The sequence below is a fragment of the Homalodisca vitripennis genome, chromosome 5, assembly GCF_021130785.1.
Source record: "Homalodisca vitripennis isolate AUS2020 chromosome 5, UT_GWSS_2.1, whole genome shotgun sequence".
In the NCBI taxonomy this organism is placed as follows: domain Eukaryota; kingdom Metazoa; phylum Arthropoda; class Insecta; order Hemiptera; family Cicadellidae; genus Homalodisca; species Homalodisca vitripennis.
The window spans coordinates 76,745,917-76,766,163 of record NC_060211.1 but is presented as its reverse complement, the minus strand read 5'-3'; positions in this window follow the sequence as shown (position 1 = coordinate 76,766,163).

The window sequence follows — 20,247 nt, the reverse complement described above, 5'->3', positions numbered from 1 at the left end:
TAAAGCAAGTTTTCAATGAAATATCGAATTTGCTTTCTAATTTGGAAATGCATACTTCACAGTAAAACTTATAACTTATGTAAACGTATAATTTACAATATAAAACACTCACGTATACATATTTTTATGTTAAAATAAGAAAAGAAACAGAACCCATAGGTGTCCAAAGAGATTGAAAAATTAGCTTTATATTCTGGAATTGAATGTTTTCTTTGTGTCGTAGGTATCTTTTGTTTGATTGCACATTTTACTCTTAATTTGACATCGTAATCCACGACATTTATCAAGAAGAAACATGTTATACAGATAACGCCATAAAATTAAGTGTAGCAGCTCAAATGTTATTCCCAGCAGACGTGTGTTGACGAAACTTTCAGACAACTCACATCCAACAACTCAGCGTTTTAGAAGCTAAACTTGTCACCTTGACAACGTTTTGTACAGATAAGTGTAGCAGCTCAAATGTGATTCCCAGCAGACGTGTGTTGACGAAACTGTCAGACAACTCACATCCAACAACTCAGCGTTTTAGAAGCTAAACTTGTCACCTTGACAACGTTTTGTCAAAATGTCCCATTTAGGTTTGCAATAACAGCGTTTAAATTAGTTTAATATATTCTCCTTGGTTGCAAATATATGGTACTTCAGTTGGAAAATTATAAAGTTTTAGGCAGCATACTGTAAGAAACGATATTGATTAAACAACCCCCTTACCCAATATTATACAAAAAAAACTCTTTTCAGATGAAGATACTTCCAACGTCAAATTAACCAAAAAGATTTTTAAAGTTAAAATTACGTATTACAATTAAATTATAGCTAACTTTAATAAACTAATTAACTTCTTATGATAAATATAGTTTTGTAAGAAATCACTACATTCTTAAAGTTTTAGTTATAATTAAGTGATTTTTATTATTTCAAATTTAAGAGATGGGAAATATAGTACGGAGGTTCATTGTTTTACTATAAAATAGTTCATTGTTTCTCATTCCCAGGTAAGTATGTATACATACTTTCGTAAAAATTTAATTTACAGATAAAGAATTTGATTTCTGTATAGAATTGATTCTATAAAATTACATCGAATATGTGTGAAACAATTTTTTTTACGTCTCAGATAAATCCATAGAAAACTTGGGTGACACCAGATGTCCTTAAAGTTCCACCTCTCCTACTGACTTCATTCAATCAACATCTATGGAGGGATAGTTATAAGACTAATAATCGTGGTATTCCATATATAAATAATCGCAATAAGAAATGCACCATTTTGAAATTTTATCTTCATTTAAAAACCCTTAAGTATTATGGAGATATGAGTAATAAAACTATGTTTATATATCTCAAAAAGACACCTAAAAAAAATAAAAATGAAACTTTAAATTGACGCATTTCTTATTGCAATTACACTTTCTACTGTTCAAAGGTAGGCGTAGGAAGAAATATTAAATATTAAGTGATAAGTGAATATGTGTACATATACCAGAATTCCTAAAAAAATCTAATGTTTGCCGCTTAAGTTATAATTTCTGTTTATATATATATATATATATATATATGTATATATTATATATAGGAAAACAACTTGGTAGAGTATAAAAGAAGGGACATAATACTCTATTTCAACCTGTGCTAAATGTTCTCTAGAGATTTACTGAACACAGCTCTGGAGAGATTGGAGCCTTCAACAGACCAAGCCATTCGTTAGAAGTATTGTTTTATTCTGTATGGCGTTTTAAATAGGCTTATATAAATTTGAGTTCAACAGAATGTTGCAATAGAATGATTGTCTTTAGTTTTAAATGTTATTTATTCATATAGAGATATATCATAGGAAGTCACTTAGATGTTTTCGTCTTGTTCAAGCTATAAGGAAATATGATTTTCTTCACTAATTTCCCTACAGAAACCTCTTCCTTCGGGCTTTTTAATTTATGAGATCTGCGTCTCAACTCGTTGCATGATGTTAGCTGGTTTACTTCTACATACATTGGTTGTGTTTAAGGAATGTATTATAGGAATATTTAACTTAAACGTCTTTCAAAGATCTATAACTCTATATGGTATTCAATTTTTGACTGTTCTTGTAATGATAATTTTTTAATTAGAAAACGTCCTTGTTAGGAGACAGCAACAACGAATTTTATTTTATAGATAAACACCCGGGCTTCTCTTTGTTACAGATGCAGTTGAAATAATCCTGCCTGGTACACCGAGATAATATATTAGTAAAATTACTAAGAAGAAACTTTAGAAATTATTGTAAACCGTTCCCTGACTATTTCATCACTCGAAGCTCACATACAGCTCTTTCTGGTATAATTAATTTTTATATTGATGATATTATTTTTCATTTATTATCTTTTATTTAAACTTTATTTTAATACACAGTTTATTTCTTATAGGCCTTAAACCATTTTAATATGTTTTTAATATCAGGTGTCTATTGCCTTCCAACACCGAAATTATAAATGCGTATGAATGAACTATTTCTAACAAATATTAAAATGTAAATAAAACTTTATATTCACAAAGAATGAACAGTTAAAAGAGCGTTTGTGTGGTGTGAAAAGAGCAGTTTCCTGGATGATTATCGGATATAAATGACTTAGAAAGAATATAAAAGAATGCCTTTTGTTGATTAAAATGGACACTTTACTATGAGAAATTCTTCTCGTTTTCGTCCTCTTTCATCTTGTGATAAAACGGCAATTTTCCTTCAACTAAGAACCAAATGAGAACCATCCGAGTTAACTCAAATGTGTATTAGTACTCTACAGATAAATTAAATTTATCAGATCAATATAAGTATTTCATAACAATATAAGGAAAAACTTTGAAACGTTATAGCATTTAGCTCGATTTCTGACATAACTGCAATCAGTTGACTAGTCCATAAATGGATGGTTTTCTATAAATTGTACTAGTATTTAACTGCTACCTAAAATACACTACGATTGCAGTTATTATAGTAAGTCATATATTTAAAGAAACATAGAATTGAAAATACATATTATACAATATATTACCCAGAATATCATCTTGTCAGTACCTTTGGAACCAAGTTGTGCAGCTCAATAGACATTACAGTTTTTCTTAAAATCCTGTGCGTTCTATAGTTGCAAGAAGTACAGGCAAATTATTAAATAAGGAAAAGTTTTAAACGAGGAAATTCGCACAATACTTTGAAAGTCAAGAAGATACATTTCCAGGGCCAAACCCAAATCAAAGTATCCACTAACTTAAACTCAATGTGGTGAGGATATATATCTTATGGATTAATCAGTTGTATTGCAGTACTTAAGTCCAGGAGAGTGAGCTTTATGGCCCTTACACAGGCCTCTTACACGAAGAAAACATTTTAGAGCCAAAATAATGTCTTCACAGCAATTCTAGCTGGACATCTTAAGGTTAATATTTATGAATTACTTAAAAAGAATTACGTAAGTATGGATTGGATTTGCAATCGAAATATTTAAAGGAAATATTTCGTTTTGTAAAATATTTTTAAATCACGCAATTAAGCTTTAAATTTTGGATGTATTTAAAAAGTTGGTCTGAAACAAGATAAATGTTTATACATGTATATCCGTTGAATTTTTTTATGAAATGTTATTCTAATCACCGGAGTGCCTAAAAACATGGATATACAATTGATGTTTCAAGATTCAAGATCTTTATTCGTAAATGCAAAATACATTTTTACATTACACGTCATAATACTAAATCTGTATCTAACTTAACAAATCTCTTACACAGTACAAACATTTATCAAGAAAGTGTGTCTTTCGTTTTTTTTTTAATAAACGTAGATTTTGCTCATTTTTAATATTCAATGGCAATGCATTGAAAGCACTATAGATGTGTCATAACAATAGTAAATTACGTCTCATGCTTCTACAGATTCGACTTCTATGCTAATATCTAGCAATAATAGTTACGGTTTGGCTTGAATAGTTCTCGTCATGGCTATTTTCTCTCAAAACAAACCTTGCATTAGTTGACGTTAAAATTATATCTAGATTTACTCTTTTTATTCCTATCTTACATTAATTTTAATGAAAAATTAGTGGATTTTGTTTACAAGATATGTGCTTCTATGTCATATTTAATAATTATATTGTGTTTTAAGAATCTTCTGATTGCTTACTAGAAAGCACAGATATCTTAATAGCACGTTCTCCTCGCAAATTTTATATTGCACGAGTTCGGTTCGTTATACTGAGGAGCAATATATATTGCATATTAACATTGTATAAATGTTTACGCATTTAGAATCTTGTTATCCATATAATCGTATTAACCATTCTGTGGCTATTATATTTTTCTCTTTTATAACTTTCTCGATTGGTGTTAATATATTAAACATAGCATCCCCACAAGTTAGAAACAAAGTAATGGACAACGAAATGGAATACTTCAACCGTGCACCGGGGTTCTCGCACTGCGCCGGAACTATCGTTGCCAGACTGACACACCTGCTTCCGGTTAGCCGCTGTAGGTTTAAAATGGAAAATAAGTCACCTACAGAGTTATAGAACAAACTGAATGATGTATGTAGAACATGTCTTCATGGAAGAAGCGATTCAATTAACTAAAAAATTATATTTATGTTTCTGTTCATACTTTTCTAAAGATAAAATAGTGCACCTTTCGCCCCTCTCCTTAGAAAATCATGACTTCTCTTAAATGTTGAGGTAAATGACGGATAAGCGACCTAAAATAATAAATAGCCATTGTAGTATTGTCGGTCCCGGGCATAATTGTGTTTAAACATATAATACATTTTATAAACTGTACTTCATTTGTACTCGATGAGTCAAGTTTCTTATCGTCAAATCACCTGAAAATAGGCCTAGACGAGCGACCCTTTAAGTAGGCCTAGAAGCACGAATCACCTGTAACTTTAGAATAGTAAAATGTTGGTATTTTAGGTTTAGTTTTCATTGATTGTCGTAATAACTTATAAAGTTTAAAATAGGTTAAAAAGTCTGTTCTTTTTAATACTGTAGTTTATTTTGTCCCCGATAAGGAAACCTCGTCCAAAAATGATAGCTTCCTGATAAGTAGGCATATCCAAACAACATACGTTTCACACACTAAAAGTAGGGAATCAACATAAAACTCTTATTATCGATAGTTTGGAACCTATTAAATATAGCTATCTGGTTAGTTAGCCAGATTAACCTTGTCATAAATAAAATATTATCGAAATAAGAAACGTCAAAATTAGCGACGCTGGAACTTTATGCACTGTTCAACCCGTCAAAAATATCGAAATAAATAAATATCTAATACAAGATTTGTTGCTTTTTAATAGACAAAGAGATCTGTAAAGATTGGGTTGAAATACACCATTATAAATAATAATACCACATAATTTATTGGTGGAAATCTGTCATTCTCTGAGCAGAGATATCCTATCTGACACATCTGGAATACAAACGAGGTCGTTTTATCAAGAAAATTTGTGTTTTGATGCGTCATCTCTTGATGTGTTTACTGTGATCAACGTTCTGAAATTAATTTAGTACATTTGATGATTAAAAAATTGAATGAAGTTTGTTTACAAATAGTTCATACGACCCGATCCACAGCTCGCGCCAAAGTAAAATAACAATGAAACCACGGGGCATAACGAATTTGTGGAGTGAAAATCTCCAGAGTGGTGTAACAACACAATGTTTTACAAATCTTTGTTTTCTGGAATTTCAGATGTCAGTCTATTGTTCCTGCACTGATTGTTCCTCTATAAAATTCTATGCCTTTTGTGCCTATCTTTTTCAAGTATTGTTTATTTAACACATACACAAAATAGAGAGATAAATTATTTAAATTTAAGGATAAATCCTTTAAATTGCATTTAATGTGCCTTATGTTCTTATACAATGCAAATTATATTTTGTTCCCGGAGTAGATCTCGGCTTCTTACTAATATAAAACTAGGATTATCCAAAGCAGTTTTATTTGTAAAATAAAAGATAATAGTATATGAATGAAATGCGCTAGGTCAATAATATTACAAAATTTCTCCTTTTAGGGGCAAAATAATCCAGTCACATACTCGTACATTACTTTTAGGATCGATTAAATAAAGAAAAATAGTTAGTATTATAGCGTCCTTCATACGATCTCATTCATTCAACACTCTACTTCGTCATTTATGTTTATTTTTTGACACTACTTAAATAAGTTATATATTTGATATTTTTTACTGAAGAAAATAAGAGTGTATGCATAATTGGAGGAAATTTTGTGCTAAGTAACCAAATTTTGAAACAGGTAGTAAATTTCTTTTGATAATATTTTTAATGAGAAGGCCTTGCATCAACCCTTTAGATCTTGTTAATAGTTGTTTGTCTTCTAGTTAGAGAAAAAAAATACTTGTATAGGATGAATAATGCTCTTGAAAGACAAATAATTTACATATTCGGTATAAAACGTAATCATATACATATAGAGTATACATTCTAATTATCAAGACTTCTTTTGGGCTTCCCAGTTTAAAATTACAGAAGAATTCAAAAATTGTCTTAAAAAACTTTATAATTGAATTCTTCGTGCTTGGATCTCCTGCAACTCATTTTACCACAATTTTTTTTCTATATAAGGAGTTCTTTTTGTCGCTTGTTATATTCTATGATGTTTAAATATGTATTAATTCCGAAATAGCAAGTATTACGTATATTAATATAATTGTTTAAATTATGAGTTACAAAAACAAGATTACAAATAATTGTATTGCATTTGTTAAATGACAAGACACTTTTCTACAGACTCAAATATGAATCCGTCAAGTTTAGAGGTTACTTTATCATCTTGAATTTCCTTGGAGATATTACGTCTACAAAATTGGACCAATCCTGAAAGAACTTTTACTTTTTGAAACTCGTATCGAATATATTTACTCGGAAATGTTCACAACAACAATACATTAAGGTCATTAATATTAAGACTTTGTTTAAGTTGTTAATTAAAACGTTACAACCTGGTAACAATGGACCTAACCAGACTGAAAATTATACCAATGAAAGGTTCCCTTTTGCCACTTTCATTCGATAAAAATAAGACTTTCCACTTAATGAAACATATTTCTCATAATGATATATCGATATTTCTTAATCTTTTTATTATGAATTTGTAAAACTAAATATAATAATAAAGGTTATTATAATTCACAAATGCAGGTGCCTTCAAACCAGAACACATATTTGTTAAATCAAATCAAATAACAATATTATGATACATACTCGTAAATGAAGTCTAATATTGTTACTAGTTAAGCTAGATTGTTTGTCGGAATAAGGGATTTGAACCATTTATATCAATCTTATTCAAACCACGTGTCTAATAATATATATTTCCTAAGTTCAAAGTATAAATTCAAAGGCCTTTTCACAATACATAGGTGATCTTGACATGTTTGCAAGAGTAATTGTGTTCTGAAGGATTAGGTGGTCGTCTGTTAATACAATATACAAATGCAACTTATCACTGACAAAAACCTTTCCGAGACATAAATTCCGATTTAAAACTATCATAAAAGTTACAAGGTTATGATTTTAAAGTATTTAATTGCTTTGGACACTATAGACTTGTTTAGTATTCAGGAAGTTCTTTCGAATCATCCATGTCATTCATGACATAGTGTTAGCTCTCCTTTATTAAATTTAATCCTAACAATGATCATTGAGAATAGAAACACATATATCAAGGCAAATTTCAAGCTTGGCTAATTATAGTTTAGAATATGTCACCTGAAGAAGATAGCAGATAATAGTTCACGAAACGTTGTGATTCAGTTTCTTGTTACAGGATGAAGATGATGAGTATCTGTATCAGCCGTGGAGTTCTTTCAAATCATCCATTATAAAATTTGTAGTCATAAACGTCGAAATCTTTACTTTAAAGTGTATGCATACATCTAATTTTATATTAGCAACATATAAAAATGAAATATTTTGTATTTTAGAAAATAGGAATATTTATAGTGTTTTGCAGTTATTGTTTCATTCTGACCTCGTATTGAAGTGAATTATACAAGACAATATGCAGACAAAGCGTGCACTGCTTTAGCTGTCTATCCAGAAGGAGCATCTTGAAGGTCTTATCTGGCGTTATGTGAACTGTAGTCTGGCTTCATGAATATTGCATCATGATGAATCCTTCACCATAATATGTCCAGGCAGAATCTACACAGCGTTCACGATCTTTGATAACTCTCGTATTTATACACTAAATTAAATTATACAATTTTAACACATTTTTATGAGAATTTAGATTTTGTATAACTTTTACAAGTTAATTATAGTGAATTATAATTATACAAGTTATTAATTATATAGTACTACAAAAATGATAACAAATTACTCATAGCTTATATGTATTAGACACTAATTTTAAGGACCGAGAGAAAAGTTAGAAACATCAAAAAATTTCAAACTTAAAAAGTTTGAATTATTTATTTGTGACGTTTACAACATTTTTTAGTTACGTTTCATTTCATAATTCATAAATTTTACATTTTAAAATAATTATCTTATACATGTACCGGAGCAAACGTGAAATAAAAACCAACTGCTAATTTATTTTAAGAAATAGTTTTATTATTTCAAGTAAAAAAATAAACTTAATATCACCTTTCGTGAACCAAAAATATTCCAATAAAACGTATAATAAACTGTTAACAAATATATTATATCAATTTATTACCAGTAGGTTCTACAGTCTTCTATTAAAGCATTGGTAGAGATAAACCCAGATATTAGCCTGGAAGGCTCAAGTTCATGGTAAAATTGGGTTTTTAAATCAATTAATCACAATTAATATACCATTAATGCATAGTTCTTGAAAGTTCTAAACTGATCTTCTCACAATACGTAAGTAATATCCTTTAAACTCAACACTATAAATTGGTTCAATGTCACCTTGAATATGAAACTAATGTATGTTGCATACATTCAATAGAAGAATATGTGCTTAGAAAATTTCTTGCTTGAACACTGTACCTGTATTATGCTGAAAGAAGGCCAACTAGAGTAATAATCAGTAACAATCTGATTACTTTGCTTATTAATAAAAAAGAACGAAGTGGCAGTTTTAATATTAATGAATTATCACCGTTGCAGATCTATATGGTCTATGGTTTTGATGGGCGGTAAATATTTTAAACTCATTCTTGATACATTGAATTTCCAAATTAAAACAATTTAAATCTAACACTAGCCTTTCGTGCAGTCAATCATTAAAATCGTTTACTCGTTTCAGTATACCGCCATCATAGTATAAACATAAATACATACATATGTTTCTTATATTCATATTATATACAGTTAAATTCTAGATAAACACGTGACACAAATGAGCAAAAACTGGTAAATGACGTCTCCGCTGTTGTTAATTTCTTCTGGGTGGTGATTTATTTGCGTAATTTCATGAAATTAAAGATATAAAGTGATTTGCAGTTTCTCGTTAACTACATTTACTTTTTTTAATAATTTGACGAATTTGTAATCCTCCAATGTGCTCAGTTTTGGTACTTTTTGGCGTAAATGTAGCATTTGTGGGCTATTCTAAACTGAATTTACTGAATGATAATTAATTATGTCGTTTTGAATAATGGTGGATTTTTGCTTACTATAGCATACTTTTTCATTGCACTCATATCTACAAGATCTACTAGTTTCTTCTAAGTAGGATTGAATGCTGCTATCTTATAGCTACACAACAAAATCTTTTAGCTAGAATTGTATAGTCAATTTTAAAATTAAATATAATAGAATACTCTGTATACTAATCTATATGAAGTTGTATAACCTCATGATGTGTTACGAATTCAAAAACTACTTGTAGGACTTTATTATATCACTTTGTTTTACCCAAAATAAATTAATACACATTAATGTCTCCCGTACATCCGTTTCAAATCCTCGAGTACATGGATTTCTCATCTAAAGTCTCCTTTAGAAACATCAATGTATAAAGTTAAGTGCTTATGAATTTAATAACCTCATTCCAGATTGTGGAAGAGTAACTATTTTTATACCTGATATCGCGACCATAATATTTCTTCTTTGGACTAACTTTTCATTACAGTTTTAAGTTAGAACTGCTTCAAAAATATAAATTCTTTTACGTGTCTGTAAATTAAACTTCTTAAGACATTGAATCTAAATATAAAACATATTTTTATTGGTTTTTTTGCAACAAAAATAGTTGCTTGAAATATTTTACAGCTCCTGGACATGAGTACAAATCCTTCCAAAAGATAAATGTGCTTCCATGAAATCTTATTAGGTAATAGATAATAACATAAATTTCAGATAACGTTTTTAAATACTCACTTACTAAGAAGATTTAACTGATTAAAAACAAAACTTCTGATGAAGGTTATTCCAAGGATGTTAATGAAACTAACGTTAAATCACTAATAATTATTGTTGGTTTACATTCAACAGAGTAATGCTATTGCTTCACTTTTATAGTAATATTTCCAAATTATAAAATTTATTTATATAATTATATGTTTTGCATATCAGCTATTCAATAGCATTTATATATATATATATATATATATATATATATATATATATATATATATATATATTGATAGCTAAATTTATTTATGTAAATTATTCGGAAAAAGTTGTAATAATTAATTTTAATTTGCTCTCCTATTTGAATATTGTGTTTGTTTTTAACAATAAACAAGTAAGAGTTTTTTTAAATGATGACTTCTATACGCTCAAAAACATCTTTCATAAAATGCGTCCACATAAAATAAATAAATTTATATAAATATAAGTAATCAATCGAATTATGTAAATTACGTATGGACATCCGATTTCATAATTAAAGTCATAATTTTTTATGATCTGTTATGTGTTACTTTTCTACAATTATTCTTGATGAAACGTTAAATAACTATAACACTCTATTTAGATGTATGATACTGTTGCGTTGGTCTAGATCCTTCATAATACGTACAAATCACACAAAGTACATTTGTAGGTCAACGTGTCTAGTCTAGTCTTGTTGTAGTGTCAGTTGCATTATCTCAGCTTTACTACGGTAAGGATGTTGGGATAAGTTGGTCTCCAGGTTATTGGATTACCCCGGGGGTAACAGACAAAACACTCATTTCTCACCTCCACTTCTGAAATGCTATATTATATATTTACTTGTGTGGATGATAAATGTGAATTGATACACTACGTCTTTAATTTTGAAATATAATATTATGTTTATTAATTCTATGAATTTCATACATTTATATGTATGTTAGTTTGGGTATAGCCCTTAAAATTAAGGTAATAATATAATTAAAATATTTACGAAGTTATTCATTTATAATTGTCTATTTGTATCAGTAATTTTTGTGTCGGTTCATTCATGTTTTAGGAAATTGCAATAAAAATACTCTTTTAAAAACTATTACTCCATAATAGTTTGTTACACACATTTATGTATTGGAATAGTTGCAATTTAATCTAATGTAAACTACGTATCTATTGATTTGAATAGAAGTGTCCCTCGCGTATTTCCGTTGAAACAAATAGCTATTAACGCGGGATATATTTGAGGGTGATAAAGCAAATTATGGGTTGCTCAACAAGAAGAATTCAATTTAGGTAAAAGTTTGGGTTAAAGTTAACTTGAAAGTTGGAGGCTTCATCATGACTGTCCTACGTGACAGCTATTTTACTGAGACTGCTGTTATGGATTTTTCCAAAGTGTAACTGAGCTGAATTGAATACATAATACAATAATGTTCTTCTGTAGAAGAACAATAGCAAGCAAAGGAATGGAATACAGGACAAGTAGCATATTGATAACGACTTTACTTGATATTAAATCAAAGTTTCAGTGTATAAATGTTTAGTGCTAATTCCCTATTTTACTAAAATATTGAATAAATGAATAGGTTTTATTATCAAAAAATCAGATTCCAGTAAAATCCATTTGTAATGGATACAAATAAACGAATTTGTTCCAGCAGCAGCACCTTTTAAACACTAATAACATTTTTTATGTAAAGTAAAATCTGAAATCAATTTTTAAACTACAACAATTTGAGATATAAGGGTAATTGAACAATGACCTTAAATATTTTAATAGTGTTTTCCTATGCCGGGGGAAAATTAGTGAAGTATTTTACTATCGCGAATATCACGGAGTCAATATCAATATCTAAAGAGTTTACCATACAGATACAAATACTATGAAAAATGTAGTGTAGTGAATCATTCAGTATAACAGTGTTCTTTGGGTCAAGGCCAACTAAAATGTAGTGTAAACATTCTCAGATATTGGCCAAATATGATTAATTTATAGTGTCAATTCATGTAAACCATCGTTTTTTTTAATTTTAGAAAGAATTTTTCATTAGTACAATTAAGTAATTTACTTATTTTTCTTCTTTACATACATCTTTATCATTATATGAAAATCTAATAATGCATATTTGAGTGTATATGCGTACCTAATCATGTTTTACTGAAATTTGAAAATTTCAAAAACTACGCAAAGTAAGCCCTACTGGTTTGAAACTCATTTTTAGCTTTAATAAGCAGATATAAAATGTGTTTAATACCACCTCTCAAATTAAATAAAGATAAGTATAATAATTTATACACATTTAAACTATTAACAGTAAATATTTTTGGTTCTTATCCCGTCAAAGTCAGTTAGACGTTACAAATGTCATCTTACGTGCAGAAGTCTTTTTTGTCTGAGGTTGCTTTATTGGCATTTTATCACTCTTTATAACTGCCATCATTTATTTCAAAATTCTGTTAACTGATAAGTTAAGGACTTCGACCGTAGTCACCTTTAGACAAGATTTCTCCACATAGGCCTACAAATATTTAAGTTCTTACAGAAATATTTTGAGCTCTTTAGTAAAATGTGATGAAGTATGCTTAGAAGTTTCAAAGGTGGTTATAAAAATAAACTTCACTCTCTGATCTCAGGGCTCCATCCTTTAATGTAAATATCAGCGACTATCACCTATCTCAGGATTGAATGGAATGCCATTTCAAAGAATGTGCTCATAGTGTCCTTGTGTTTCCAAATGAAAGTTTGTGCGATGTCGTAGGTAACTGCTAGTATTTACTAACACTCTTTTGAACCAATTTCTATAAATTCATCTAAAATCGATGTTTTTAAAGCAAAAATACGTTATACCTAACAATAAGTAGGAAATGCCCATTTTTGTTAGACATAATAAACAGTTACTTATATTAAGAGAGAGGCTGGAGACGAAGAGAGGCTGTGTGCTTTAGTGTTACAATAGTTGCTGGTTATTGGATTATCTCCTGAACATTAAATATTTCCAGTCCTTCAATTTACTGAAAACCATTTGTACTCAATGCACCACCGTTAAATTGGTTTAAAAGATGTAACTGATTAATTTAAAAAGCATAGAGGATTAAGAATAAGTATTTCATATTGTCCTTAGAAGTTAATTGTAACGCCATAGCTGTTCAAATTTGTGTATGACTGACCTAATTTAACTAATTAACAGAATAAAATTCCATTTGAAAAAACTGCGGCAATAAACCCGCTCCAATTCCAATTGAGCCAACAAATTATCTCTAATGTTAGGTGTTAGCGTAGTCCCCATATTTATATTTTAAAAATCCACCCAGATTTCTTGAACAGATTTCGTGACATGAAAATGTTCCGTTTTATTTCTTCACAGTACTCGGTTTAATGAGGGGCCATTTCCATTCACTTACTAGCAGACAAATTTAATAATAATAGGTTTGTACTATTGGGCTACGAGACCTCATTGTTTCAACCTTGACTTTCTAGACGTTGAAGGAAAACTGTTAAACGTATTTTTTATTATTACACTTTTGGATTATTTTGACTTTATATCTTGGATGAATCTATATTTTTTCAAAATGTCTGAGCTGTATTTTATAATTTTAAGATATGTCAATCGCCATGTCATATAACGATATAAAAAGTTTAATCTATTCATTCTAGCTTTTCATTTTACAGAAGGATATGATGAAATAAAATTTAACGAATGCTTGTGAAAATAGGCACCCCTCACACAGTTAGATGAAATTCATGAGTTTTAATGAGAGTAACCAGTAAGATAGGTAAAGATATCATGAAAGGTCTAAGTATTCTCATATATTACAAGAATGTCTTAACGGAATGCGCCAAGTCCTGGTAATTTTGAAGAACTTGGGTCTTATTAGGTGGAGCGCACAGTTGTTCAAAAATAAGATCCTTTTTAGGCCTTTATACATGGTTGGCTAGAAGCTATCTTAGACAGGCTATAACTGTAAGGAAATAAAAGTTTTACACAGAAAACACATTTCGTGGATATTTTAGAAATTACCTGTGCTGATTGAATTAATAAGAAAAATAAGATTTACGTTTTTTCAGATCGCCGTACTGCGGTAATCACGTTGTATTTGTGTATAATTCAGCATGGCCAAGATGTAACAATTTAAATTATATAGTCAAATTATATTTTCACAGCATTGTTCTTAAAGGAAATTTGGAACTGGATGTGATCTACTGATCGAGTACCCCACCAACTCATTGACCTGTAGAAAATCTCATTATAAAATCAACACAATTATGCACTTTTTAGCCAAATTATTAAAATATTTATAAATAAATGTTAAAAGAAAATTAAATCATCAAAAATATGTTTTGCAAAAACATGTATCAAAAGTTACTTACTTTAAACATTGTACTCGGTACAAAGCCACATAAATTATATCGTCCTGTGTTGCCAATTGTATCAAACTTTGCCTAGTGAGTTGTAGAGTTTATTGTATTTATTATACCTCCCACTCAGTATATATTTAAATGAATAAAATAGTTTCAACAAAAAGTCGTTTAAGTTTAGCTCCACAGTTATTTATTCCTCGTTCTAAAAATGTCTGGCAGGGCACATTTACCTATTTTTACGAATTCTAAAATCAGAAAAGAATTTTTTATATCCTTCGCCTTGTGCAATGTTTAAGATCGTCATAATTTCAAATTTCAAAAATAAAAAATTTGTAGAAACCTATATAATATTATTAAAAGTAGTACTGCTATATTTAAAAAGCAATTGTTATATATTGAATGTTAACAAACGAAATTATAGTAAAACATATAAGAACAAAAGGTGGCATTTATCCAAAGAAGTTGGCTCCCACTTCGGTGTCTGGGTGGGACAATACTTCACGAGACCCAAACCACAGACAACAGACAAACCCTCCTTTCTTATCCACTTTACACCCTGTTGGCTTTGCTCTAACTGAACACTGAACTTTAGCCTTAAGACCACACCCTGTTTAATCTTATTCCATTCCAGTGACGTTTTCTGTGGGGTCACAACCATCTGATAATAGTAACATGTTTAATACATTAGTAAATTATTTGTGTATAGTAATGTAAACTAATGTTGGCTTGCTGCTCACTACAACTTGCATATTATGTATTAGTTATAGGACGTTTAAATAGATTATAAAAGTATACTATACAATTTAAATATTTGTACAATTTATAATTCAGAATCTAATTTCAATTAAAAAGTAAATATTGTAGGCCTATTTGTAACTAGCTTTTATTATTTTAGTGGTTTGGGAAAACTTCTCCCGCCATATTATTGGTCAAGGAAATTCGAATTATGTATTTACGCACGAGTCCAAATTTTGTGTGAAACTCTAATCCTACTATAATTACATCGATATTGAATATGTTAATTATAGGTACATTTCACAAGAGTTAATTATTCGGTGTGTAACATTCATTTTTATACTTAATTTAAATTGTATCCCAAGAGTTATCAATGGCTTCTGAGTGTTTTTAGTGATCTGTATTATACTTCTAGGATAAATGAAATGGATATGGTATGAATAAAGTCAATTTCCTGACTAATGAAGATGTTTAAGGTATGTATAAGTAATATGTTCTAGCTATCATTTGAAAATAAGCTCTCTAGTTTTAGTAAATGTGATTTTTAAAAGTGATTATTTCTTATTTTTAATTGCAATTTTAATTTTAGAACTAAGTTGAGTTTCATACTGTAAGACTAATTTAAAATTTATACAGTATATACAGCTGACGAAGACTTTATATTTTTTTTAATGCAACTAAAACAAACAACCTTACTACATGGTTAACTATTGACGGAAAAGAGTACAATATAACTTAAATTTTCTTACTTATTGTTAAAGAATTGTAATTAAAATTTTTTCTGGCCTATCTCCTACAATACTTTATTGCAATATTATTGCATTAGATTACTAAAATGCACATTTGATATTATACAAAATATATAATATTTTAGTCCCAAATGTTTGAATTAGTTTTAACCTGACATACTTATCCCTATTAATCAAAAAGTATAAAAGCTTGAAGTGTTTTAATATATCTGCCTCTTTAATATAAAGAATTAATACAATTATTTTAAAATTAAATCCACATAACTGTTGCAGTGTATTATTTTCTTTTTTGAGGATAGAGTTAGTTCCCAGTCTAGAAAAAAATATATGTCATAGAGGCAAAGTATCAATTATAAATATACTAAAAATTACCATACTCACTACTCATCAAATTCACTTGTAATTTATCTGTTACATATGTAAACATTAATGCAAACCAAATGATAAAGTGGTTTTCATTTAAAGTAAAAGTTATTGACTTGAACTGTGACCTTTGATTAACCCTGTCAGCCGCAGTATATCATTTGATTGTCACTATATTATATAGTGATATAAGCGTCACTAACCATACACTGTAACGTACTCCAACCATTTTAGCATTCCGAATTTTACTATTCCGACAATCTGGTCAAGTTAGTTGGTCTCCGAATTACATTGTCCAGAAACACATTCTCACCCTGGAACTGATGAAGTTAAATTCGTGTCTGTCCGTGTGTCTTGTTATTATTTTATCAAGAAAACTATAAACAGGTTCCTACAGCAACGGGCAGAATATTTTGCGCAAGCAATTTCAATGGCAAACCGACAATACTGTAATTAGAAAGTAAAGGAAGTTATGGAGTACTTTACCAGATTTGACATGATTAACGTTACACCTGTTAATTATGTCAAACGAGTGATTCTACATATAATTAAAATCTGTAAATAAAACTGCTTTGAAAGTATAAAGGGATAGAGATGTTTATTAACCTCAATTAAACCAGTGATTGGGAATAAAGCATTTTAATCAAATACAATTAATACGATGTCAGTGTTTAAATATTGGTTCTCATACAAAATATAAAAAAATCTTTCATTTATAAAGATAGATAATTCTTAATCAGTGATTATTTAAATGCTTTAGCATAAAACTGCATTAAACATTCGTTCTATAAAGATCTGGATATCAAATGCATAAGTGTATAAATTATAAAAAGCATATCTGTAAAAATATAATTTTATTATTTATATGTTTTATATCGTTTTAATATTACCCAACATGCAAGTCAAGATATTACATAGCATTTCTGAAGTGGAAAGAAGGTTTTTCTGTTACCCTCTGGATAATCCAATAGCCTGAAGACAAACTTATCCTAACAGTCTTACCTTCTGTTTTGCCGTGGTAATGCTGAGATTATGCAACTGAAACACGACACGAGAAGACAGAAAACGTTGACCTTCTTGTACTTAGTAACAAGTATATATTGTGAAGTGTCTGGACTAACGCAAAAGTAGCCATCTGTTGACCTTTTTTTTAACTTATACAGAGTGTTGCAACCTAAGAAGGATCAACATAATTGTGGATAATAAAATACATATCATAAGAAAAGATGAGCTATGTTTTGAAAATTTGCATGAAATTATGTTATCAATTGAAAAATGTTACTTTTTTACTTAAGGTACAATATTTGTTTAATATGTGCATAAAATGTACGTAATATAAGTTTAATGCTTTGAACAAACCGAAAATGATACATTAATTAACCTTCAGGAATATGAGCTCGATGAGGAATATGAACAACTGTCTCGCTTCCTCAACATGTGTTCCGTTGTATAATAAACGGCGACTTCAGGGTCTCATTTAGAATGATGTACCCTTTTATAAAGTAAATTTATTTTATAAGGTAGAATAAAACATTATTTCATTTCACTACTAATTAAGTAATAATTATAAACAAACTATTGTTTATAAATACCATTTGATACGATTATACAAACTGATATAGGCCGGTCATGGTTGGATCATTTTACATGGCAATTAAATAATTACAAAATTATCAGGCTACTGTAATGAGTATATAAATTTATTAAGTAGGTCAACAAGTGTACTTGAAAAACGTAATTGTTTTTGTTTTATGTGGGTGTTCTTGCCAGATTTACCTTAAATATACATAAGAAATTTGTGAAAATAGAACAATAATGGAAATATCAACTATGTTAAAATCTATTACTAAAAAAATCGTGCTTGATACAAAATAGTTTAAAATTGACAAACATACGGTTCTGTTTTAATTGAGTAACTAAAACATACAGACTTTTTTGATTGTTTAACGTCTGTAGATAGATTTGCAATAGCTAAAGATTGATTTAATAAATTTCCATTTTTGTACCTATACTATTATGAATTGTAATATATCTTGTCACCAGAGACTAATTAAGGTGTGTTGACATAAGATTATTGACTTGAATCCTGATTGCCTAATTGTCTAATATAATTGGTAGGATACTAATGATAAGCTAACGCCAGAGGTCACGGTTCTGCAAAATTGTTATCCGTTAATAATTATCAAAACATTGTTCATGTTTAATTTTTCAAACATAACTAGTTGAAACACGTTCCTTTTCTCGCCTTCCTAACTTTAAGTTTTAATATTTCATAGCTCTTCTCAGTTCAAAACTTTTTGAAAACGTATTTATATATGATTGTTTAATAATGAAATAGTAAATAAGAAAATAGAAAAAATAAATAAAATAAAAAATCAATATAAGTAAAGATATAATTTTTAACAAAATTTAAGGTAATATTTTGGATGACATTAGGTAAAATTTACGATTCTACTCTATCAGCGTGGAAGGTAGGAAGGGTGAGGGTTCTATATAAATATAAAATCTGCTTCAGAGAGGTTATATATTCTATATATTTATTTATTCCAACGGTACAGACCATTTTAAAATAATGTGAAAATTAGATGGCAAATAATACAATGGAAATAAATAGTTAACAGTAGTGTAGAGGCACATACAAAGCTGATAAATATGTTATAAAAGGAACAGCTTACAAAAAAAAACAAAAAAGTAACAACTGCAACAACAAGTAACGAAAAAGAAAATAAATACTATAGATCTCATAACACCAACACCCTACAATAAAATAATTTAAATCGTACTTACGACAACTAAAAATATGATAAACTGAATAAAATTTTGAAAGACTACGTTGCATATAAAAATAAATAATAATAATGTAATAAAAACAACAAAGATAAGTAACAAACTGTAATAACAGTAGCAAAACAGTAAAACAATAACAATAAATAAATAAATATATATATATATATTGTTATTGTTTTTTATATATATATATATATATATATATATATATATATATATATATATATATATATATATATATATAAATTCTAAAACTCTAAATTCAACATTAACACAAACAAATAACAATAATACTTAAATATATATTATAAATAACAACATAAGTGCAATGCACGAACTAAATTCATGACCAAGTTGCAGGTATAAATCTATAACATAAAGTAACAAAAACAACAAAGTATGGCAACAAACCACCATGCAGAAGGTAATAATAACAGCAAAAAACATAGAATGGTGATAATCAACAATAACAAACAATAATTATTACAAACTAACAGCATATGCACAAACCATAACATAATTTATTGAAAAAAGCTGTTTATAACAGGTTGTTGAGCTGCTTAACATTCCGTCTGAAGGAAGGAACAGTCCCATGGAAGAAACCACTTTTGCTTTGCAGTCACCGGTCCTTTCACTTTTCTATTACAGTTTACCTTTATTATAGCCACACCTCATCTAAAGAGAGCAAAGAGTAAATCCAGAATTTTACTGGATTACTGAATAACACTCCGCGATCTGTTATGTCTTTAACTTGAAAGTGAAAAACACGTTTCTCCCTGTTAAAAGTGTTCATGGTTCACAAAAATTACTTTTAAGGTACAAAGAGACCTAGTGTATTTTTTGTTCCCTCTAGTGTATAGAGGGGTTCCCTCTATGCAGTTCCCGCCATATGAGTGGGAGCCTTTTTAAAGTA